Source organism: Mus musculus, chromosome 2, assembly GCF_000001635.26.
Source record: "Mus musculus strain C57BL/6J chromosome 2, GRCm38.p6 C57BL/6J".
NCBI classification, from domain to species: Eukaryota; Metazoa; Chordata; class Mammalia; order Rodentia; family Muridae; genus Mus; species Mus musculus.
In genome coordinates this window covers 170,670,788-170,676,849 of record NC_000068.7, presented here as the reverse complement: position 1 = coordinate 170,676,849, position 6,062 = coordinate 170,670,788, and the positions used below count along the sequence as shown (strand labels likewise).

The 6,062-nt window shown below is 45.4% G+C and overlaps 1 long non-coding RNA gene across 1 annotated transcript; it reads left to right on the top strand.

Moving 5' to 3' along the window:
* The first annotated feature begins 3,011 nt into the window (after positions 1–3,011).
* Gm40003 lies at positions 3,012–5,747 on the top strand. Its single transcript, XR_867048.1, has 3 exons — positions 3,012–3,121; positions 3,253–3,427; positions 5,632–5,747. It is a non-coding gene; the product is annotated as a predicted gene, 40003 (long non-coding RNA).
* The last annotated feature ends 315 nt before the right edge of the window (positions 5,748–6,062 follow it).

Genomic DNA, 6,062 nt, shown 5'->3' with positions numbered 1-6,062 from the left:
AGCAGTTCCAACTGGCTACCATATCTGGTTCAGGAATACGCACACTGGTTCAGCAGGTAAAGCAACTACTGTGCAAACCTGGTGACCTGAGTTCTATTCCCAGAGCCTACATAACAGAAGGAGAGACCCGACTCCACAAATGTGTCCTCTGGTCTCCATATGTGTGCCTGGGCACATCAATAATTTTTAAGTGAGGGATACATGGATAAGCTAAACCAATCAGACAACCTCAAAAGAGACACAGACTGAAATTGTTGGATCAAAAACCTCACTAAGACACAAGTAGATGAAGGCAGAAAAGTGGGGTCCAGACGAGCCCCTAATGATATGACCTGCGTGCCTGGATCATCCATGCCTGAAGATAGCCTGAACTTTTCTCATGTGTTACCTGATCTGTTAAACATGCCTTACCGAGGACAGTGACTGTCGTTGGCACACTCGTGCTTGTATCGCATGGTGATCTCATCACTGGCCTGACTTACAGAACTTAGGAATATATCAGGTAATTTGTAGCCACTTCCTTAAAACACAGGTATCACATGCTCACCCAGAATAAAGGATTCATGGGGAATTTATTTTTAGTTGGGGCTGTTGTGTGCTCGCCTGGCACGTGTTTAAAGGCAGAGGATTTGTTCCACAGGGCTGAACAAAAATAAACCTTTAACTGCTTCAGAACAATCTCATCTTAAGAAAGAAGACAAAACGGGACGCTGTCTATGTTCCTTGCGAGCTGAATTATTGATGGACATTCATAATGAAAATGTACATCTCAGAGTTGTTTTTAATGGAGCCAATCCACACGCAGCCCTATTTATCTTCTTTACTTTTTTGCTGTTTGGCTTTACTTAGTTCCCACTGCAAGTTCAAGCCAACTTTTTGCAGATTGCAGGGCTGATGCAATATGCAGAAGAGCAGTCCAACTTTCCGCAGCGTGGCTGAGGCACCATCTGCAGTAAATGAACCCGACAGCATCCCCGGCTTCAGAATTCAGGCGAGGCCAAGGTCTGGGAGGGCGAAAAGCGATTCAGAAGTGTTGCCCTCCCTTGCATTGCTCACATTCTTGGGCCAAGGAGAAAAAAGAGAAGAGAACATCACCTCCCGGTGACAAATGATCCACACGGCTCGCACCTTCAGCGAGGCGACTAATCTATTGCCTTCCGAGATGATTTTGAGGAGTTACTGAATGAGCTTGCCCATATTTCTCACTCACTGGGGCATGGGGCGATAAATTCTGTATATGCTCCATCACCTTGTAATAAGTCACTCAGTCGCATCACCCTCAAACTAGCTGATTGCCGATCGAATGGCTGGATGTCCATGATCTAAACTGTAGGCACCCTCCTGCCCGAGCATATGCGCCAGACATATTTTCCTAGCAAGAAGACTCAGGGAAGATGCAGTTGGGAGTTCCTGAACTCTGACCTCAGGGGAACTGACACCATTGTTGCAAATCGCAGCCCATTATTTGTAGGCTGTATCGCTTGCAAATCACTTCGAAACAAGGCAAGAACATCCGCATTTTATTTCACTGGTATCCATAATTTCTCTGATTGGGAAAAATGTCAGGGCTGACTGAGAAGTCTGACCCATGTCACCCATGTTCTGTAAATGAGGAGACAGCACAAAATGGTTAGGTTTGCCCAACGGTGGTTGCGTCAAATTCTAAATCATGTGGATAATGTTCATTTTCTTCTTTGCTATTGCTTCTCAAAATCCTGGTGATGGCTAATCTTAACTGCCAGCTTGTCTGAATCGAAAATCACCATGGACACATATCCCTGACTATGTCTATGAAGGTGCTTTTATATCCATGAGGAAGGAAGACCTCCCCTCAAAGTTGAGTGGCACCAGTCCACGGGCTAGGGTCCCATGGAATTGAATAAAAGGGAGAGAGTGAGGAACCATGCAGGATTCAATTCTCTCTCTGCTTCTTTCTGAAGATTCAGTGTGGCCAACCACTTCCTGTTCCTGTTGCCCGGCCTTCTGCACCATGGTATGATGTATCCCTGTAAACTGTGAGCCAAGATAAACTGTTCCATCTTCAAGTCGTTTCTTGTTTGGCATTTGATCACAGCAACGGGGGTGGGGGGATGGTGATGGATCTGTCTGCTGTGGGTGGTCCTGACCTCCGTACCTCGTGTCAACCCTCTGCTCTCTCTGGATTCTCAACTGCCCAACTCAATACATCGTGTTTGTGTTCTTGTCACCTGCTCTGTGATGGAGACTGGGAGTGAGGAGACAAGGACTCTGCCCTCCAGGGCCGACCTCTTCACGTGCTGGAAAGTGTTCCACACACCAAAAGCAGAGTTCAGCATGTAAAAGATACAGTTAGGCATAGCAAGCCCGAGCAAGATACAGCTGGACTCGCAAGAGACACAGTTAAATATATAAAAATTAACACTTAACATCGGATTAAAAATTGGATACGATTTACCTCGCGTTTCATTTCTTCCATGTAAGAAACGGAAATTAAAAACAAGAACAAACTTACAGTTTCTAATTCTAAACATGAAGCAATATTCTAGTCGGACCAGTAGAGAACACTGCCCACCTCTTTCTGTTTTAACCAGCGTCTACAAATTTTTAGATATGGTTTTGTTTGTTAAGTGCCATTCTACCACGTAATAAGCTACACGTTAAACTTGCTCTTTTGTTTTAGTACCGCTGTGGACAGCCCCTTATAAACAGAGAAAACTAAGTTTAGGTAACTGCAGAACATTCGTCATTATGAACGCACCGCACTGAATTCAATAATCTCATCATTAGTGGGTCAGTGGTATTTCTTGTGGGTTCTTTTTCCCCCAATAATTAGATTGACTCCTTTTTCTTCATCTTTCCTCTGCTCTCTGTCTCCAATTTCTCTCCATCCTCCTCCTCAAAGATGAGGGTAAGTATAAGGGGAGGGTCTGATGCTAACCCTGTTCCCCAATTGGTCCTTGATTTGTCAATAAAGAAGGCCGGGGTCCAATCGCTGAGCAGAAGGTACAGGCGGGACTTCCGGATCCCAGGAGGAAAGGGGAGACACAAGGAAGGAGAAGGGCCTTTTCAGAGCCTGCAGCGCTATGGGAGAGTGACCAAGGATGTTTGACAAGGGCAGAGGGAATAAGCTACTAAGATTAGGGTAGGAGGAGAGGCAGAGATAAAAAATTGCTAAGGGCGCACTCTTCCAGGTGGGAGTTATCTGTGCTCAGCAGCAGTTGTGCCTAGTAGGTAAGTTAAAGTAACAAGGCTGTGTGTGTGTCTTATCCTCAGATTCAAGGGTCAAGAGAGTGGCTGGAGCTAAAGGCAAGAAAGTCAAAAGAGAAGCCGAGTTAGGGCTGGTGGCAGCTGATCCCAGAGCTAAGTGGAGTGGAACAAAAGAGATGTTGGGAGGGGCTGTTATCGTGGCCTCGGAAAGGCGGTAGCATTTTAAAACTACATGCAACAGGTAAGAAACTGTACTTAACAATTCTACTGATACAGTCATTAATATATATCCCCTAAAAGTGGAAAGTGGCATTTCAGGAACAAGGCGTACTTTAAACTTTAACCTCAGTGTCTTGAGTTAGGAGCTTATTGTGAGCAGCTTGTTTATATTTACATCTCTGCTTTGATTGAGTGACTCTTTGGATGACGAGAGCCTGCTGTCTGTAAAGTGTTGGAATACCATTACCACATTTATCATGCTTTGACTGTACCAGCACCTAGCCATGGCCCCAGCCCTGTCTTGACTGTACCCACCAGCTCCTTTGATCTTACAAAAGCCTAGGTGTTGTTACTATCCCTGTTTTTATTATTATTATTATTATTATTTTAAGTATGTGAATGTATGACTGTCTATGTGGGTATGTGCACACGGGTGCAGTTTCCAGGGGAGGCCAGATGAGGGCAGTAGATCCTCAGAGCTGGAGTTAAAGGCACTCATTGGCTGTCCAACATGGGAGCAGAGAACTGAACCCAGTTCCTCTATAACAAATGCTTTATGGTGGTTTGAATGAGAAATATACCCCACAGGCTCAGGTCTTTGGAGATTTGGTCCACAGCTGGTGTCACTCAGGATGCTATGGAACCTTTAAGAAGAGCATCACTAGGAGTGTGCTTGGAGGGTTTAGAGCCTCACCTCATTTCTACTTTGTTCTCTCGGCTTCCTATGTGACAGGATGTTATCAGTCAGCATCTTGCTCTCTGGCTGCCTCCTTCCGTACCTTCCTCACTTCTTCAGAGTCTTCCAAAATTAACTTTCTTCTGTAAGATGCTTTTTGTCATGGTGCTTTATCATAACAATGGAAAAATAACTATTATGGGTCCTGTATTAGTTGAAGAGCTGAGCCATCGCTCCAGTCCCTACAGAGAAAGAAGCAGAGAGAGAGAGAGAGACAGAGAGACGGAAGTAGAGACAAAGAGAAGCAAAGAGAAAAACAGAGAGGGAGGGAGGGAGGGAGGGAGGGAGAGAGAGAGAGAGAGAGAGAGAGAGAGAGAGAGAGAGAGAGAAACACCTGAGTAATTTGCCATTGGGCTTGCAGTTCAAAAGTCAGAGAGTTAGCATTTGCTATAGAGCAAGGAATTCAGACTGCATATACACATGTGATTCGTTTGCTAGCAAGCACAGAAAGGTCCTGATACCTACTAGGATCTGCATAGCTCTGTCATCGCCTCACCTGAGAAAGCACGGATTGCATGTAAACTGTCTTTCATCTTTCAAATGGACTGATGGCTCCCATTTGGAAAGGTTGTGGCCCAATGAGGTCGTTTGTGAGTTCCCTTTGCATGGCTGTGGCCAAAACACCCGACAGAAATGACCGAAGGGAGGAATGGTTTATGGTGGCTCAGGGTTTCCTAGAGATTTGATCCCATCCTGGTGAGGAGGGCATAGCCATAATGGGGTTCAGTCTGTGGGGGGAGCTCGCCTGGGGCTCTTCATATGGTGGCCAACAGGAAGCAAAGAGTAGATCAGAACCAGGGCAGGCAGCTCTAGTCTCCGATGGTCTTCTAGTACAACCAGTCAGATCCCACCTCCACACACTCACTCCATCGCTTCAAAGTCACATCGCCAGCTGGGAACTAAAGTTCAAAACAGGAAGTGTAACAGGTGTTCTTTGTAGAGAGTCTAAAAAAACACAGCCACCATTTGGCTGTTCCTTTCTTACCCTCTGCTCCTCCGTCTTCTCTCTTCATGTACTTGTTCTTGTAACTTTAGACTCTTGCTCTGTGTCTGGTCATAGGGTCTTCAAAGACCACACTATATTCCTCTTTCCTCTTCCTTGACCATGTTTAATGGCTCCGAACTATTCTTTGACATTCAAAGGACACCAAGAAGTAGGGATTGAATGTAGCAAACTCTGGATTAGCAGTGAATCACGTGGAGAATTGACTAGAATGTCAAGCATCTATGTGTCTTCCAATTAGAAGAAGGCATCCGTGCCTTGAGAGTTAACTGAGTTGGGAAAGGTATCAAGAATGACTATAAAGTTCCTGAGCTGTTTGGAAACAGGGTCTTATGTATCCCAAGCTGGCCTTGAACTTGTGACATAGCTGAGGCTGACATTAGACTTCTACAGCTGGGATTGCTGGTGTGTATCACCTCATCAGCTTTCCTGTGGAACTAAGGATGGGACCTAAGATTTTGTGATGGTTTGTGTGTTCTTGGTCCAGGGAGTGGCACTTTTAGAAGATGTGTTCCTGTTGGAGTGGTTGTGACCTTATTGGAGGAAGTGTGTCACTATGGAGGCAGACTTTAAGACCCTCATCCTAGCTGCCTGGAAGTCAGTATTTTGCTAGCAGCCTTCAGATGAAGATGTAGAACTCTCAGCTCCTCCTGTACCATGTCTGCCTGCACATTGTCATGCTCCCACCTTGATCATACTGGACTGAACCTCTCAACCTGTAAGCCAGCCCCAATAAAATGTTGTCTTTGTAATAGTTGCCTTGGTCATGGTGTCTCTTCACAGCAGTAAAACCCTAACTAAGACAGATTCCATGCATGACAGACAGGCACTCTCTCAATATGCCCTCGTCCAAGAACTTTTAAAATTCTCTGAGGTTCATAATTGAGACCCCATGGCCTGCTGGGAAGGACGTTTCTT